The sequence below is a fragment of the Melopsittacus undulatus genome, chromosome 7, assembly GCF_012275295.1.
Source record: "Melopsittacus undulatus isolate bMelUnd1 chromosome 7, bMelUnd1.mat.Z, whole genome shotgun sequence".
Lineage (NCBI taxonomy): Eukaryota > Metazoa > Chordata > Aves > Psittaciformes > Psittaculidae > Melopsittacus > Melopsittacus undulatus.
In genome coordinates this window covers 3,929,178-3,949,120 of record NC_047533.1, presented here as the reverse complement: position 1 = coordinate 3,949,120, position 19,943 = coordinate 3,929,178, and the positions used below count along the sequence as shown (strand labels likewise).

The window sequence follows — 19,943 nt, the reverse complement described above, 5'->3', positions numbered from 1 at the left end:
ATGGCAGGGCGGCTGGAACTGGATGAGCTTTAGGGTCCTTTCAAACCCTAACTATTCTATGATTCTAAATATTTGCAACAGCTTTAAAAGCAAATGAAGACTGTGTAGTTCCTGATTTAGTTGATAGAACCTACTTCAATAATTAACCTAATTGATGACCAGACAATTTCTTTTCTCTTGCACTCAAGGGTAGAAAAACCCCAACAGGATCAGTTAGACTTTTCATGTTACTATTTAAAAACCTTAAATGTTTGAAAGATAGATCCTTTTTTCCACAAAACTAAATTTCTTAGGGAAAAAAAAACATACTGCTAAGACCAAAGAAAAGGCTGATGTAGATGACTGAAAAACTATTTCTGAAGACACAAAGAAAAGGAAAAGCAATATCATGCTCAGCATGAACATCATAGCATTTCCTACTGTAACACATCCTGCAGATGAACGCATAATTCATCACATGTAGAATTCATCATTCTACATAATGAACATAGACACGTCCTACATGTCTATAGATGAATGCAGGGAGAAAACATCTATTCTAGTTCCAGCTTAAACCATGACAACACTCAAGTTTCACACATCACGTCTCTTTCCTATGGTTTACTTTCATTTCTCTATTCAACACATTTTAATCTGCTTGAAAATTACTCAATATTACATTCACTTTTGTGAATGCAATATATTAGACTAATTATTTTGCTGAGTCAGGGTCACAAACTAATTTGTTCAAAATTGCATCCTTTGCAGAGACAGTCTCATTTCCAGCTCTAGAAGCAAACATTTGAGGTTAACTTCCTTACAAAAAAGAACACAGTGAAGCCCAATTTAACATCTGCATATTTCAGCTAGATTAACAAACATATAAATTGAGACCTCTGCCAGATATAATAATTTGTATTATCAGTAACTGCGATATAGGAGTAAACACAAACAGAAGAGATTCCACTCAATGTAGACTATTCCCAACATACAGTTCCAAAGTCATTGGTATATCAAAAAGAGATAATGCGAGTTTATGAAAACAGCAAAAAGCCTAAAAGCTTCAAATGCCAGAAACTGCATTTGCAGTGCAAATTCTGAGTGAATGTGAATGTCTCTGCCTGCTGCAGTGACATACATCGAGAGCAGACACAAAGTCTTTAAAAATTTAAATGTTTTCCAAAGAACATGAAGAATATTCTTTATCTTGTACCCTAAGACAGAAATCCCCACTGTAACTGTTACTGCTATGCCTATAAGGGAAAACTCAGGCAGTGATTTCTACAAGTAGAGTCACAGAAACATAGAACAGTTTGGGTTGGAAAAGACTTTAAAGCTCATCTAGTTCCAACCCCTGCCATGGGCAGGGACACCTTTCACTAGATCAGGTTGTTCCAAGCCCCATCCAATCTGGCCTTGAACACTTAATGATTTCCTGGACACAATGTTTTTCATTTTGAAAACAGATTTTATTCAAGGTCCCTTAAAATATTATGTAACTTTAATATCATGGCCTAATAAAAACAGCAAAGGAAAGTAGAAATTTGAACCTTCCTGATGCAAAGATCTCCAGTTTCCCAGGAAGTACTGTAATCAATTAACTGTATGCTAACTAGAATGGTGGGGTTTTCCTCTCTCTAAACAACATTGGACGATCGTGCAGCAAGAGACAGAAGACTCATACAACAAAAAGGAGTCGTGCTCAATGTGGCGTTAGGATATTCACCTCAAAGTTCTGGATACCAGCCTTTGTAGTAACATGTTGGGTTCTGTATAATACACAGCCTTTACAGGAAGAAAGAAACACCCATAAAAAACCTGGAGTCTTACAATTTTGCCCACCCTGTGTCAGCTTCTTTTAAATTACATTAAATTATCAGCTTGAACAGCTAAGTAAGCAGTTTCTTCCCAAATCAGAAGCACCATTCAGACAAGTCAGCCACACGGGGAGAGAGGAATGGGGAAGACTTCTTACATTAGGAAAAGACTTAGTATCCTCTTTTAAAAAGCAGTATCAACCTAATACTTGATACGAATTGCATGATAAAAAGTATAATAACCTTATTAACACTGTCCTTGAGTTTTTCAGATATGTCTTACCCAGAAGACTTTATTATTAAAAAAGATAAAATTAAATCAAATAAGAAATGAAAAAAGACAAGAACACAGCTCAGTTTTCTGGCAGGGCTTTAAAGTTACCTGGTTTAAGTATCTTATTCCACCTATGCTGGTACAAAGGAAAGGATGTCTCTGTCAGTTTCTGTTACTAATTAATGCAGACCTCACCCCAAATTCTGTACAATTATCAAATATATCATTTGATAACTATCATAAGCTCATTTGGTAACCCTATAATGATACTGGCTTTGTGATCACACTGGGGAACCTTGCTCTCTTATTTTATTAAAGAAGCTTCACACAGTTCTATCATGGATCTTTGCTGGAAAATCAGAACTTCACTAATTAATAGCTCAGTCCCATCCTGAATTAAGTCTTCCTTACACAGCTTCAGCAGCATAAAAAAAAGGTGAGGATGTCTTTGCTAAAAGCAGAAAACTCCATTAGCATAGATTTCCCTATTGCAGAGGTCATGTGCGGGCAGGGATGCCAAAAGTGAAAGGATATAGAGCTGGATCACATACTCATCCAAAGAATCCCTAGTCAGCAGCTACAGCTCATGCAAGGACATTCCTGGCCCTGTGAATTAAGCTCTCCTCTAGAGAATTCTGAAATGCATGGACCAAAAGATTAAGAATTGCAATAGTTCCCCCCTTCTCTTTGCTCAGTATCTCCTTGAATTGCTAGATTTTCAACAACCTAATGATAAAATGTATTTGTCACTTTTGAGAAGAATACTGATGGGCATTTTCTCATTATTCTACTAAGCCCTGGGGTTTGTCACAAACCTCGGACTGACGCCTTGTAATTATTCTTTCAGTACAGATTGGGTGACAAAAAGGTTAAGAGTAGCCCTGAGGAGAAGGACTTGAGAATACTGGTGGATGAGATACTATATATGAGCTGGCAGTGTGTGCTTGCAACTTAGAACGCCAATCGGATCCTGGGCTGCATCAAAAGTGCCACCTGGAGTACTCCACCCAGCTCTGGGGTCCCAACATGAGAAGGACATGGAGCTGTTGGAGTGAGTCCAGAGGAGGACGTGAAGATGCTGCAAGGGCTGGAGCAGCTCTGCTCTGGAGTCAGGCTGAGAGAGCTGGGCTGGGGCAAGCCTGGAGAAGGCTCCAGGGAGACCTTAAGAACAGCTCCAGTGCCTAAAGGGACTATAGTAAACCTGGAGTGTGGAAAGTGTCCCTGTCTGTGGAAGGGGTTGGAACTGGATAAGCTTTAAGGTACTTTCCAACCCAAACCATGCTGTGATTCTACATTCAATATCAATGACAGATGCTGCTGGAGTTTTTTTCAGAGTGTGAACAGCATTTATGTGTTTGCTCGTTTCTAATAAACTAAAGCAGGTAAATCAACATGGCTATGCAAACACGTACATTATGAAAACCATTCGCACAACTACTTTGGTTTGCTTTGATAGGTGACAACAATGTAAAAGGGTTTTTCTGAAAGACCATTAACTATTTATAGAATCACTGTTCTCTCCTATGTCCCTTCAATTTTCAAATAAATATTACTTGTTCTTCCCAGTGGCATTTCTTGAATGTGAACAGCTACAAGTTATTCCTCACTTCTCATATGCTCATATATCACTAAGCTGCTGGAAACACTCAATGCCCTGAGACAAAGACAGCCCTGACATTTTAGTGTAAGAGCCCTTTTGCTTCTAGATGTAAGGTTACCCTTCCACTTGAATGCACTATCCTGTTGCCTTATGGCTTATACTCATGGTATCCCCTTAAGCATTGTTTTTCAAAATCTTCCACTTTCCATGAGAAGTTTGTTTCAACAAAGAAAATTCCTACAACCATCTGGAAAACAAGAACTTTACTTCCAAACTCACTGTTCAGTTTTCTTTTTCTTATTTCCTTTGGCTGCAGGAGGAAACAGAGACTTTGCAAAATGCTTTGGGAGAGAAACAGATTGCGTTATGGGTTAAAGCACTGGCACAGCTGTAGGAAAATCAGATTCAATTCCATGCTCACAGTGAAGTAGAGAACAGACCTGAACACCATGTTCGTGACCCTCTTCACTCTGACCACCCAGAACCAGAGCAAAAACACATGAGACTTTGTGTTATATATTCCCAACTGCACACCACAAACTTACTTTATGATATGGCTCTCAGCAGTAACACATGAGGTAATCCTCATTCAGCTACAAGATAGTATTGATCAGAATACAGTAGAAAAACAACTACTTAATTCACAAAAGAAATAGCTAATTTGGGGATTTTTTTCTATATTTGTGGTTATTCTCTAGTACTACCAAAAAAAAAAGGTCTTTCTTCCTTATTACACCAATATAAGAGTGAACGCAGATGTTCTGCAGAGCACAATTGAGTCCTTAATGTAAAGCCTTTTTTCGATGATAATCATTCTTCAAGTTCTCTATCAACTTACTCGCCAGTCCTTAGCCCATAAATCATAACAACCTAAATCATTAACTCTTGGAATTATCTTTGCACAATTAGCACCAGCTGTCTACCCAATTCATAAACCTGAAAATCTTCTCCTATTCTATAGAGATATGTAAAGTTTCATTGACAAATAGAACTTTCATTTAAAATACTGAATGTTTTATCCCAGTCTGCTTGTATTCCCTTTCCAGCTCACTTCAGTGTTTGCAAACAGCTGCTTGATAGAAGAGTTGATAAATAAGCAGACTATTCTCTCTTATGTATAAATTATTAGCTAGGATGGTAAAAATACATAGATAACTCAGGCAACACTGATTGCAGCCAGTATATTTTAATCCAGTTTAGCTTGAGGACAGCCAACTGCTCTGATTCACGTTCCTGCTGCCAAATACAAAATCCTGAACACATTTGCATATTTCTATTCTTTCTACATGATGTACCTTTAGGATGGAATTTAGAGATAGCAACGCTGTTACTGTTAATTTATATTCTTCTTATCAGAGTTCACACCGCGGGAAGAGGCTTCCATCCCAGCCAATGTCAATGAATATTATACAAGGTGCTTTTAAAGTTATCCAGTATTTTAAAGTTCTTTCAGCAACTTTTAATTCTCTGTGGAATTTTCTACTACTTGTTCTGCTCCCCAAAAGAAGAAACAATAAAAAGCCTAACATCACATTTATCTTCCTGAAAATTTATCTTCATGCAACACACATACAGTTCTGCAGTATTATTTCATTGACTCTCCCACTTTTAAAACAAGAAGTTACAGAAGTTCAGCTAATAAAGTGTCTCCCCTGGTATATTTTGCCTCTGATTTGTAATAATTTAGGGGCAAACATTTTTGGCTTCTTCTTTCGTGACAAAATTCTCCTGTTAATTGACACTTAACTACTGTGATGCTATTTAGAAGGCTGATATAAATTCCAGCTTCTTTTCTTATAATTCCACATAAAAAGAGTTACCTGGTAGACATGAAACACAAGATAATATTAATAATGAAAAACAGAAGATTTTTCCTCAAGTTTCCTATGGATTTAGTTGCTCATGTACATGATTTGAGGTTCCTCATGCCACTCAGAAAACTCGCCTCAACTGTAACCCCAAGAAAAGCCTTAAAGAAATGGTTCTTTAATTGCTGCAGCTCATTCAACCTCCACACAAAACCTGACAAGATAAACACCAACTAGTGCCAGTTATGGTGGGGCCACACTGTAGCAGGGACACTGTTCAACCGGTAATGCCACCAGCACCAAGTCCAGCTCATGGAACTGGCAGTCCAACAGCAACATTAGTTACAGGATACACTCTCTGTCTCTGTGTTGTTAGGATTGCAAAACCTCTAGGAACTAAATATTACCCTTCCAGAATACAAGTTTCCAGCATCTTGTTAGGAATTTCAATAATTCCAGCTTTTGCCAAGCTAGGAAAGGTCAAGGAAGTGTTTAGTTAGGGCAATTACACAATGATTACTATCACATCAAGAAAACATACTTCAACATAACCACTGGCTTAATCTGGCTCCTAAATATCTGATCAAAGCCTTTAAGTTTAGTGAAATATAGAAGTCAAATTTTAAGATGTTCCTCTCTATTTCTAATTCACTGTATTTTAATTGCACAAAAGGGCTTGCTCCCAAAGGGCAACTGGCAAAGAAATTACAAAATCCATAGACTTCCACTATTTCAGGTTTTTAGGTTACACACCAAGCAAGTCAGGCTGCACCTTTTCAAAAGTTCATGTTAAGTGCTAACCACATCTTTTCTGTCATCTATTGCTTTATTATGAGTAAGAAAGCTGATGAATATCCTAAGAAAGACAGATAAACAAGAATTTTCCCCCACATAATGTCACAATTTTAGCAGGATGACTACTTTACATAGCTTAGAGATCAGGCTATGAACTGGTTGGTGCAGCATTATCTTGGGAGGGTAAGAAATATGGGTTTGAGGTACCTTAGGCTGAGGAGAGAAGTGAACCAAGTTTCCTTCCTTAATGGGTGAATACATTAACATCTAGAATATTACATAAGAAGGTGGGCTGCAACACTAGTGTGGTTGGGTTTGAAGAGAAGTATAAGCATTCTTTCACCCTGAAGACTAACTTTCTTTTACCACTTTAGACTAACTCCAAGCAAACTTGCTGTTAATCACTGTATGACATAAGCTCCCCACTGCAGGCTCAGAGTTAAGAATATAAGTTCCAGAAAGGGATGGCATTTCAAAAAGTCTACTTTCTTTGACATCTCTCCCACTTACCATCTTCCCAATCTCACTCCTAAGCACTTCTCCGTGTGTTGAACAGGGAACCTAATCATATAATTTTGGTTTATGAGTTACACTCCAGGGGCTAGGTGCCTAAAAAGATTTAGCATCTCCATATCTTTGAGTCTTTTTGAGCTCTACATCAAGGATGCTTATGGCTTTTATATAGTATAGATTGAATTCCAATTAGAGCAGCATTTGGGAACACCAGTCCTCCTTGCTTGTGATCTTGTGACCATACTCCTTCTGTTTATCATTGTCCTATTGAGACTACATCACTTATCCACTATGTGGGAACTTAAAATGTTGAAACCAGTAAAGGCAAGTTATTTAGGTCAAAAAATACATTGCTGTGTAACACAGTAGTGGTTAACAGGCTACAATCCAAAACCATCCCCTGAACATCAAAGCTTCTCTTTCCTCAGCTAAAATCAGTCAGTAAGCTAAAATCTACCTGCTAATCAGTAAATACACATTAAGCAGGAATGACCTCAAAGCCAACAGAAATGTTAACTTTCAGAGATGGACCCAGTGATCTCAGCAATAGCTGTGCAGTAATTGAGGATTAATAAAGTTTTTTTGCATTCAATAACTTGATTTAACTTCCCACAGTTAATAAGTTGCAGTGCAAAGCCCCTGCTGACATCTGTTGTTTTCCTTATTCATTAAACCAGCAAATGTCACTGATGCCATAAGCTCAATTTCATGTTTTTCTCCAATTTTACAAACTTTTAATTTGAGACAAAGCTTTCTTCCACTATTATCACAAGCAGAAGAAGAGTCATTATCCTATGGTAATGGATAAATTTGCTGTAAAGATAAAAGGCCTCAAAGAATGCTGTTAGCAATCTACATCAATTATGAGAAATAAAATATAACCTCTTTAATTCCTTTCAAAACTGAATACAGAACTAATAGTCAAGCTTACAAACACATAACATGCAAGGTGTGAGATATGTAGAGTAGCTACCTATCTATTTTCATGACAAAATTAAGTGTTGTGGCACTTAAATGGTATCACGAGACTATAGGTATTGTACAGGAAAAGACTCAACAAACAAGTTTCTATTTCCATACTTATTGTTATCAGTATTAACCACTTATCACTGTTAACCAATCAGAAATGAAGCCACCTTCTCTTAACTACTGCAAAGTGGATCCTCAAAATCTCAAACCCCAAGACAAGCAAAAAGCACACATCTGTTATTGAATCACAACCAAACACAAGCGCATTTGTACTCAACTTTAAGTACCAAATACTCTGAAAGCTGTACAACAAAAATAATACCAAAACCCTATTTTGCATCAAACCATCTCCTATTTAGCTAATAGTCTTTATTCTCCCAGCTCTTCAGTAGGATAGATAATAGATACAAAGAGTGCTTGAGTCAAGTAAGGTCTTTCCTTTAACCACATGAGGGCACACCACACTAGAGTAATAATAAAACAGTCCACTTGTGAAATCCCTGGGATTATTTCAGTTTGTGCTGTTATCACTGGATCTGCAGACTTGTCACTATAAACAGCACAAACTTTACAGAGTGAAATTCCTAGTTGATATTTCATGTCCCGTTTTCTTGACAATTCTTTTCGGTTTAAGGATCTGTTAACAATCTCAGAGGCAGCATTATTTAATATTTAGTTCTCAAAGGAACTCAACAAAAAGCAAGCAACAGTAACAGAGCACTGGAACAGGTTGCCCAGAGGGTTCTGGAGTCTCCTACATTGGAGATATTCAAGGCCCACCTGGACAAGTTCCTGTGTGATGTACTCTATGTTACCCTGCTCTTGCAGGGGGGTTGGACTAGATGATCTTTCGAGGTCCCTTCCAACCCTTGGGATTCTGTGATTCTGTGAACAGTTATATTGGGTGGGGTGAGGGGGAAGAGAAAGTCATAAGAGAAGTGACAATTACCTTGGTACAGTTCCACAGTTTTTTCCCAGTACTACTCAGGTTACTTATGTTGAAAGAAATGTTTTATTTCCTACCTTAATAGATACTGCATCTAGAACAGAAACTTTAATATTATAATAATATGCAGTACCTGAAAGGAGCTACAAGAAACCTGGAAAGGGGCTTTGGACAAGGGCCTGTAGGGACAGGCCAAGGGGAATGGCTTGAACCTGCCAGGGGGGAGACTGAGCTGAGCTCTTAGGCAGAAGCTCTTCCCTGGGAGGGTGCTGAGACTCCGGCACAGGGTGCCCAGAGAAGCTGTGGCTGCCATATCCCTTGCCGGGTTCAAGGCCAGGTTGGACAGGGCTTAGAGCAACTTGCTTTAGTGGAAGGTGTCCCTGCCATGGAGAGGGTTGGAACTGGGTGAGTTTTAAGGTCTCTTCCAACCCAATCCATCCTCTGATTCGATGAGAATACTACACCCCACTCACACACAAACATCAGTGTCTAGGAAATTGTATTAGGGGAAATTACATAACAGAATTTACATAATCCTTAACTGGATGCTAAAACTAATATAGACAACAACTATAAAGAAAGGTAGCACAACTTTTACACTTATCATAGGCAGACTGATCTCCCCAGACTTCCACTAGCCCAAGAGGAGAAGCTGGTCCTCCCAACAGTGCCTTCCATCACCTATTGATAGAGCCTCAAAGAGTAGCTCCCCTAAGGTAATTTTATTGTTCATGAAGTCTCCTTAACAGCACTTACAACAATCTTACACATCACTAAAAACCTAAAGATTCCCAGGAGTTTCCCTTTCAGTTAATGTAAAGTGCTGGAAGTGAAGGAAATAAAATACTTCAGACATATGCAGTGAGTTAGCATTCTAGTTCCTCTGTAACAAGTAATATATCTTTCTAAATGAAAACCTTTCCCATAAAGTACAGCAGAAAATGGGAGCAAACAAGCTTCCACTCTATTTATATAGCAGATTAAATCAAAATCCACCCCAAATGGATATTATTTAATTTTCTGGGAGTTCTATTTCCAATACTATGAAAAATAATGAAATTAACTTATTCTTCAAGTCTTTTTTTTTCTCCTTTTAAATAACAAACAATTGGGCAAAATGAAGAAAATTCTTTAAAATGACTACCAGGAAAATGAAGAAAATCTTCTTTTCCCCCAAGACCACAGTACAAACTTCTTCAATGCAAAATGTGGACAGGTTAAAGCCAGTATTATTAACCACGTCAATCATTATCCAAAGGATATCCAAACCTAATTTATTTAAATGAAATCATACCTTTATGAAATGGTATGATCAGAGACAGATGAGACCAGACTATTAGACTTCATTTTCTTTCCCCACCACTTTTAACCCTTAATCAACCACAGCAGCACACACTCAGCCATCCACATTGGAGAAAGAGCAACCTGAATTACTTAATGTGAACAAAATAACATTGCTGACCATGAATTTCCAGATGCCGGCACATTGCACCCATTTCTTAATGATGACAACCTACAGAATAGGTGCAAGTACACAAGCAGAGGGAAATAACTGTTTCAGTCTTTCCATTTTAGTTTGCCAGTTGTTTCATTTTTTGAAGTAATTGGAAACACAGCCTTGAAAGAACAGCACAACACCATCTAATAGCCACACCTCTGCCTTCCAGCTGCTGTCATGCTTCCACTGACAACAGCTAAGAAAACACTGCAGGGATTGTATATATAGAGCACCTACAAATTCTCACTCGGAGACAGAGAAGAGTATTCCCTGACTGGTGCTTTTTTCAGGCTATTTTGCACATTTCACACACTGTAAGAGATCTCCTTTGCCAACTTAAACCTCAAAAATGTGGCGTTATATGACTGAAAGTTAATATGGGCTGGAAGGGACCTCTAGAGGTCTCTAGCCCAGCCCCTCACCAAAGCAGGGCCAACCCTGATGTAAGATAAGCATGTATTTCAGTACAGCAAGGTCTTGTTTACTCGTGAGGACTCAGTACTACAGATAGGGTCTTATAACTTACATACTGGTTAGAGAGGAGCAATCACTTGACCTTCTGTTTGTTTATGGTAAGCCCACCAAAACAGTTCCATAGGATTCTGGCCTTTTTTCCTACAATATTGATCTCCAGTCTCATGTTTTGGATTTATTGTTCACTAGGACTCTTCTCTTGTCCTTTTTCTTGCAGATCAGTGCCCATACAGTCTGTCCCCAGCCCATGTCATATCAGACTATTCCATCCCACTGCAGGACTTTACACTGACTTTTGTTGAGCTTCATAAGGCTTCTGTCAGCCCATTTCTTCAGCCTGCTAAGATATTTACAATGGCTGCCCCAGTTTTTGAGCCTGTCAATCTTCTTCCCTGATAGGCATTGTCTAGAAATCTACTGAGGGCGTATTTCACTCCCATCACCCAAAACAATGACAAAATGCTTAGCAATACCAGCTTGACATCAAGCCCTGTAGGATGCCCTGGCAACTGGTGGCCATGAGTCTTTGAGCACTAGAATCATAGAACAGTTGGGGTTGGAATGGACCTTCAAAGGTCATATACTCCAACCCATGCAATAAGAAGGGATGGCTTGAACTAGAGATCAGGCTGCCTAGAACTATTCCTGAAGTCCAGAAGTCCAGCTAGTTTCTGACCTGTTTTGTAGTCCACCTATCTCCTATACATTGTAGAGAGGCTTAAAACACAAAGCCTGTATTTCATCTCCAGTGAAGATCTGTTCCTTTGACAGCTTCTCTCTATTGTGTACTTTTTGCACAGCAACACAAGAAATAAAGCTATCCTAAAAACATAAAAGAATACAATTGCAAGCAAACTGTATGAGTGTTGAAAGGTTGCTTTGTTTCTTCTGTTTTTTTTAATAGCAACCGATTGAGCTTTCAACTTATTATCATTCAATTAACACAAGACTCAAAGCTGTCTTTTGATGGTTACCATATATAAGTGTGTACCTGCCACCAAACAACCACCACATCCTCCAACACAACACATCTAGACAACCAACACATTATATGGGCTGGGAGGGTGGGGATGGGTATTACTTTTCAGTAGAGCACAATCCATGTATTAAAATGGTACTGGGCTATGCTGGCACACTAACTTGTTTAATTTTGTTTCAGAAACTCACCACTGAGGACCTGCCATGGCAATACAAACTCACTAATTCAAATAGCCTATTCAGAGACAAAATTCCAGACATGGCAAAAGAGAACCTTTCCAGAAACCACCTTCTGGCAAACTAGAAGCATGGAGTTATTTCCCTCTGCATGTGGTACTTGCACCTATACTCCGGAGTTTGTCATCACCATCATCTGGCTGCCACCCAGAATTTGCCAAGAATAAAAATTATCCCTGTGTTCCTTCTGCTGATCTTCGTTTTTCTTTTTTGTCAGAATAAGGGAGAGCAGCAACATCCTCCCCCACAGAACTAGCAGCTACTTCTGTCCCACACATTCCACAGATAGATCAAGTTGAGTAGACATCAACAATTTTCTCATTGTTTCAACAAAAACATGAGTAATACATCTAATTAGCCTGCAGCATATGGTACCCGAACCTTTCTAATCACAGGCATTTGTCTGCCTACCTGATAACTGAGTTTGGGTTTGTGGTTTTCCCCAAAGAGATAGGTCTGCTTTCCCCTCCTGACACAAAGGAAATAGTCCTTCCTAACCCACTGTATCTTACCATTACTATCACCATCAACTGTTTGAATAGTAACACTGCAACAATAACTTTGGATTACACTTAACCATGTGAAGAACAACAAAATTACAAATTTGAGGGGAAATAACACAACCAGCGGTGACAGTCAATAGAAGTCTTAGAGACAGAAAGGATCTGATTGAGATACATACATATATATATATATATATATATATATATATATATATATACATATTCCCAGGAGTAAGTGGCAGTTGGCAGAACAGAATAGCAGGTGGCAAAGAGAAGTTGTTATGTCTGAAACACAGAAAGTGACATTAAGTTGGTTTTCAACTCATTCTGGCAGAAACAAAGGCACACAAAATAAGCTTTTTACTAAAAAATAAACTTATTAAGATGAAAGTATCTGGATTTCAGCTTTATTTTTCACAATAAGCTATTTAACACGGATGCTATGCGTATAATTTCATATTACATTTTTACACCTATTATCTCAGTAGGCTACGACTGCTAAGAATTTATCCAAAAGTAGAGCTTTCCTCCAGTTAGCTTCCTGACAAGCATCTCTTCACTCTGTTTTCTTTCATTATGGAAAGGGAAGCCTTTCAAAAATGCCAAAATTCTCCAATGTAACTGTTGGAGAAAGAGCTGTTCTGGAACAGAATTTGTTGCCGCTTCTAACTACTGCGCAAGAACAGAAGAGCACGCTACTAGATGTGTGGAACGCCTCCTAACATAGTCTTTGAGGATGCAGTTTAATTGGTTCATCTTAAGAGTAATGCAGTGAGTCAGTGGAAATTTGTACAACTAGGAGAATGAAAGGATTGACTCACAAAAGACAAAAGAAATTATCAGTGAATACACCTGAATGTACAATGTGGGAAGTTCCAGTCAGTTATCACAGGGAATATATAACAGCTTGTAAAAATATGATCTGTAGTATAACCTAGAAGACTCTAGAGACTGGTAATAGAAATATTAAGATTAGTATCTATGAGTGAAAATGTTTGTAAAGCTCCACAGTGAAAGTACAGCAAAAGATTAAACTAACAATCTGCAGTCAAAACTAAGCATATAAATTCTTCCAGTCTGCCACTTGAGAGATTGAACATTAGGCTAAGTACTCTGTTTCTAGGAGCATATCTTTACTTGGGTTGGGTATGGTTTGAGTATTTTTATCTTGGATATAATGAAATATTATGAATTTACTGATTTATTATTTACCTATATGTGAGTTACATTTAAATATAAATGCATCTCCTGCATTGGTTATAGGTAATTTCTCATTTTTCTATCCTAAGCACGTCCCCTATGAAGATAGGCTGAGAAAGTTGGGGCTGTTCAGCCTGGAGAAGAGAAGGCTGCGTGGAGACCTCAGAGTCTCTGAGGGCTATAAGGGTGCTGGGGAGGGACTGTTCATTAGGGACTGTAGGGATAGGACAATGGGTAACAGGTTAAAACGTAAACAGGGGAAGTTTAGGTTGGATAGAAGGAGGAAGAAGTTCTTTACTGTTAGGGTGGTGAGGCACTGGAATGGGTTGCCCAGGAAGGTTGTGAATGTTCCATCCCTGGCAGTGTTCAAGGCCAGGTTGGACAGAGCCTTGGGTGCCATGGTTTAGTGTGAGGTGTCCCTGCCCGTGGCAGGGGGTTGGAACTGGATGATCTTAAGGTCCTTTCCAACCCTAACTATTCTATGATTCTATATGAACATCATTATCAAGGAAGGAATTACAAAGACCTCTAATTTTCCTTTATTTTAGGAAACACACAGTTCTGAGTTGCTACAGAAAGCATTCCCTTGTAATTATAATGAGAATGCCATTTATATAGTGTAGTATGCAGATTAACCTAGGTACATTCTGGAAGGAGCTAACAATGAGCAGTTTTGCTGTTGAATCACTACACATCACCGAACATCAGTTTCACTAAGACTTATTCATCAAGGCAAATTCTATACATTTTTGTTTTGTGGGAATTGACAACAAGATGACAGAATGATGTGTTCAGCCTGTGACCGAAATCAAAACGTGTCTTTATTGCTAATATATGACATTTTGGAGGTGTCACCAGGTGTTCTTGAAAAAGAAAGGATGAGAGATATTAAAGCCTAAGGTAAACCAATGGTGCATATTTGGTATATTCTTATAGAACTATATTTGAGTCCAGATCTGTACTAGAAAGATTGGCTGCCTGAAAATTGTTGCTGATGGAGAATCTCCTTTTCCATAGGCATGGCTGCTTTGCACTCTGCAGCCTCAACAGGGATGTTATAAGCCAACTGGCCCATCATGAATCAGAATCTATGATGTGCAGCTCCTGATCCTGCTATGGTAGCAGACCATAACCTTACTGGATTTTCACTTGGCTCAAATAAATTCTCTTATTCACAAATTAATTGAGTTAAACTAGTGCAAAGCCCACTATGGCCAGTTACTGTGAATTTCCAATCAAGCATACTTCACCTGATAGTTTTGCCTGACTATAAATAGCTTAACATAAGTAACTATACAACGTTAGCTAAGTAAGAGTCCTTGTGCAAAGATTGATTATATTACTTCAATGGTTAGATGCTGCTTGGGATGTAGCTATCAAAAAATTATGAACTTGCACTTTTTCCATTCAATATGTAAATCTTGGACTTCAAAGCAATTTTCTTCAGTTGACTTGACATTTAAAATACAATCATGGCAGAAGGAGAAAATGAACTTCCATGCATTTAGTGCAGGTCAATGCATTCAGACCCTACTTTTATCCATTATAGTGCTGCATTTAAAAGATCAAGCACGGCTCTACCCCAAGCTGATTTTGCTCTTTTGTTCCCATTTTTTTTTACCTTTTTTTACTGCTTCTGGCCTCAAATTCTATCATAAAAAAAAAACCCATGCATACCTTTTTTGTACATCAAGTTTTCACGATAGAGCACTAAGTACAAGGTGTTTCCTGACTACTAGGATCGAGGATTCAAGATTAAGTATCAGTCTTCCAAATTATACTTATGTGGTACTATTTATTAAATAAACTATTTAGTATTAAAAATGTCTTTTTAAGTCTGAAGGCCTTTGTTGAGTGAACTAGTTTTCCATTAAAGTCTTTGCCAAATAAGTGTGATTCACTGTGTTGACAAACTGTCAGAAAGGTGGAAAGAGGTTTTAGAAGCAGGTGTGGGAGTATGATATACAAAAGCACATGTCTAACAAATGTTGGGGTTTGTCTGATTTCAATGTGTGAACTGGAAAAAAAAATATGGAACACATCCTGTTGATTACCCATTTCAAAAAGTTTGAGCAGTTCTACAGTGTTATATAGTGCCAGTTACTTGTATTCCTCTGAAAGCTAAATGCACGCTAAATTTAAATAGGTCATTAAACTATATTTGGCATCATTTCATTTGAATTCTAGGTTTCACCTTATCTCAAATCATTACTCCCAAGGAAGAGGAAAGGGACTGCTCAGGGCATATATTGCAGCCAAATAAAACGCTCAGCACACTGAAACACAAGAAACTGTTAAGTTCTTAATATCTCTATGCTTTACCATGAAAACAAAGAGCCTGCATTTCCATACAAACAGCTCGAAGCCTGCTACGTAATTTTTTGGTTGGTCAGAGTGTTTCTAAAGCAGGAAAATTAAATCTCCAGAAACAGAAAATACTCCTCTATGGTGAATCGTTGAGATCTAATCCACAGCGTCAAGAGAAATCTCACTCCACTCATCCCAGCAGATAGTCACAGGGGTTTAACAATAGTGATGCTCAGAAATATACTAAGAGAATTATTAAATTTATTAATTTCTGTGAAACAAATAAGAGAATTTGGCTTGAACTGTTGTTACATGGCAAGAATCAAAGAATGGTTAAGGTTGGAAAAGTCCTTAAGATCATCCAGTTCCATCACCCTAGCACCGGCAGGTACACCTTCCACTAGAGCAAGTTGCTCCAAGCCCTGTCCAACCTGGCCTTGAACACTGTCAGGGATGCAGCAGCCACAGCTTCTCTGGGAAACCTGTTCCAGTGCCTCAGCACTCTCACAGGGAAGAATTTGCTCCTTATATCTAACCTAATTCTCCCCCATTTAAATTGGCACCCATGACCTCTTGTCCTACCACTACAGCCCCTGATGAAGAAATTCTGTAAAGCCTGATGAAAAACTTAAACATCTTGACAACATCAGCAATTGAGAAGGATGTTTCAAAAAGAACAAACATCTTTCTGAGAACTATTTATGTGAAATTAGTAAAGGGATTATACACATTCAATAGCAGGAGATGTTTCTTTTCAGGAAGATAAATCCATCAGTGTGCCACAGAAGAACAATTAGGAAGATCCACATTTCCTGGGTGTCACCCTCTGTTATCTAATATTCTTATTTGTATTCAAGCTTTGTTGTTATTGTTGGTTTTAATAAGCAGAGAAACTGTCACCCATGACTGTGAATACAAAGAGTGTGGAAACTGATTCAAATACAATCAACAGGGAAGGTTCCATTCTTAAGTAACTGTATCAACCCAGAGATATCCTTAGTATTAGACAGGAACTGATTCTATTAATACATTCAGATATTCAGAAGAGCTAGAAGATGCTTAGTACTGGAATAAGCATTGGGATGTCTATTCCCCCAAAACAGCTTGTTTGGAAAATTAAAATTCACAGTAAGTTTTGTGGGGATTTAGTCTTTTCTTTAATAATATTGACTTCAAAGTAGATAAGATATAATTAAGTTGCATATAAAGAAAACATAGCATTAAAACAAGTGGCAAACAACAAACTTGCCTCTAAATGAGGCAGGATTTGCCTCAAAATGACAGATTTATTTTACAAGGAGATTTCACACAGTCCTGCAATATTTCCTGGCATCAGCATATACATCAACAATAGTACCTGGCATCAACAATCAAACTTGAAGCTAAAATCTATATAATCTGATTGTTTCTTACACAGGCAAAAGCAAGTAGAAGTGAGGTGTTCAAGAGGCTTAAATACTCACTTTTATATCACAAATGAAATTGAAGTCAGGAAAAGGACACCAAGCTAGACAAAGATAGAAAATGACTCTAGAAATCCATTTTTTGCTAATTATTTTTAGCCTGAATAAGAATACAAGTAGTTAAGTATTTATGATATCTTAAATATAATCTGTTATTAATGGAAAATTAATTCATTTTAATATTCATTTGCACAAGCAAATATTTAACACCTATTAACTTTTCAAAACCAAAATATTTCCTATTTACATATGCTCTGCAGGAGGTTTCCCCCCCTCCTCCCATTTAAATTCCACTAGACCAGGAAGGGACACCTTCCACTACAGCAGGTTGCTCCAAGCCCTGTCCAGCCTGGCCTTGAACACTACCAGGGATGGGGCAGCCGCAGCTTCTCTGGGCAATCTGTGCCAGTGCCTCACCTGGGAAGAGCTTCATCCTAATGTCTAATCTAAATCGACACACTTTCAGCTTAAAGCCATTCCCTCTTCTCTTATCCTTACAGGCACTTGTCAAAAGCCCCTTTCCAGCTTCCTTATCAGCCCCTTTAGGCACTGGAACCTGCTCTAAGGTCTCCCTAGAGCCTTCTCTTCTCCAGCTGAACAAGCCCAACTCAACCTGCCTTCCTAGGAGAGGTGCTCCAGTCCTTGGATCATCTTCGCTTCAAACACTTCACTCAAACAGCCTTATAAAAATTCCCAGCTCGGAATTTAAGAGGCAGATGCACAAAGAATGAACAAAACAGGAAAACAACACAGACTAAAGGCATGAAAAGCTCTTGAAAGTATGAAGAATAACTTGGCTGTGAGTTCATAGAGTACACAGTGCAACAGAGCTCTGATCCACCGCAGCACAAGCGAGAGGAGACTGAAGTCCAAATACATGACATTATTCAGTAAGCATATGATGCTAATGCCTGAGCATTTTGTAATGAATCAGAACTTTGCTTTGTTTTGACTCGGGGGCACAGCTTGCACTCAAAGATAAAGTCCCCATTGAAAATACTGTTACCATAAGAAGAATGTTTGCTGATTTATCTCCAGCTGATAAATTTCCCAATTTTGAAGAAGGCATTAGGTTCCTTATTAATCTCAAACTTGAGCACCAGCTCTAGGAGGAAAACAGAACTTCCTTACCAGGAATATTAAGCTCTTTCAGACTAAGTGGAAGGGAAGACTTTGTTACGACAATAAGAATCCTCAGTGGTGAGTTTATGTAAAAATATGATAATTGAATAATGAAAATGAAAACTTACACATACACACACATTCTCCAGGAGTGCATTCCCTTTTTGGTTTTAATATGGAGAAAAGAATTGGTTTTTCAAGAGATGGCAGAGAATATTCACAGAAAAAGGCAAAGTACCATGAAGACTCCCACAATATCTAGTTAAAGTCTGATTGCTCATCACTTCTGATTATCAGTCTGAGTGAGGCCAAACCTTATGGCTGTTTATTTCTTGACCCATTCCTTGATCCTGATTCCAACACTTAAAAATCTTACAGCTTTCTTAGAATAGTAGAAAATATTAGAATCTACCAATCTTTTTCTTCTTACAAGAAAAATGTCTTGAGACTTGAAATGAAAGGTACAAAAAAAATGCATTGCGACCTTTCATCTGTTCTCTATGACAAATATCTCAATATTATGCCTTGTGTTTGTTCACATTTTTTTCCAGGCAATTGCTCAGATTGCAATCATAACTTTCCATAAATCCCAGAATAATATAATTCAATAATAAAAGTAATTAAAATGTAACACCTAAGTTCCCTGGGTCCAAGATCTTACATGCAGAGTATCTTTGATCAAAGGTCTCCATCAATATCAGTTTTATTCTTCCTTGTGGGCTTCTGATAGTGATTTTTAGCCGAAATACTTCAGCCTTCAACCTTAGCAAAGGAGACAGAATCCCAGACTGGTTTGGGTGTGAAGGGACCTTAAAGCTCATGCAGTTCCAACCCCCTGCCATATTCAGGGACACCTTCCACTAGAGCGGGATGCTCCACCCCCTGTCCAACCTGGCCTAGGGCAGCCACAGCTCCTCTGGGCACCCTGTGCCAGAGCCTCAGCACCCTCACAGTAAAGAACTTCCTGACACAGGAAAAATCCTGGAAAATTCAAGAACAATTCTGGTGTTTGATATATGAACAAAGTGGAAAAGAAACAGATGACACATTATGCATAAAATGCAGTAGTATGCTAATGATATTAAAATTAAAGCTGACCACAAAGAAGCACAAAGGACACTTGCTGCATTTAGTGATTAAGTGGTAGATAAACTTCAATACTGGAAATGGAGGCATGCATAGTGAGGAAAAAAACAGTGATCTATATAAATCTATCACTATTAAAGAGAGAGTTCAAGGAGATGCTGAATGCCACTATTCATTGATGGCCAAAAAGGCAAAGTCTTAACAAGAAAACACCATATGTGTGGAAAATTTGTCAAACACATACATCAAAACAGGATTTGCCCTACCTCTGCCATTGCCAACAGTAGCATGGCAGAACCATCATCTACTCCAGTTTTAAAGACCTCGAACACGATCTGTAGCCTGACTTTGGAACATCTATTTCAGTGCATTGC

General features: G+C 38.3%; 1 protein-coding gene across 2 annotated transcripts in view; it reads right to left on the bottom strand.

Moving 5' to 3' along the window:
• The window catches only part of CTNNA2 (catenin alpha 2), a 499,450-nt gene that overhangs the window by 395,177 nt on the left and 84,330 nt on the right, over window positions 1-19,943 (bottom strand). The window lies entirely within an intron of this gene.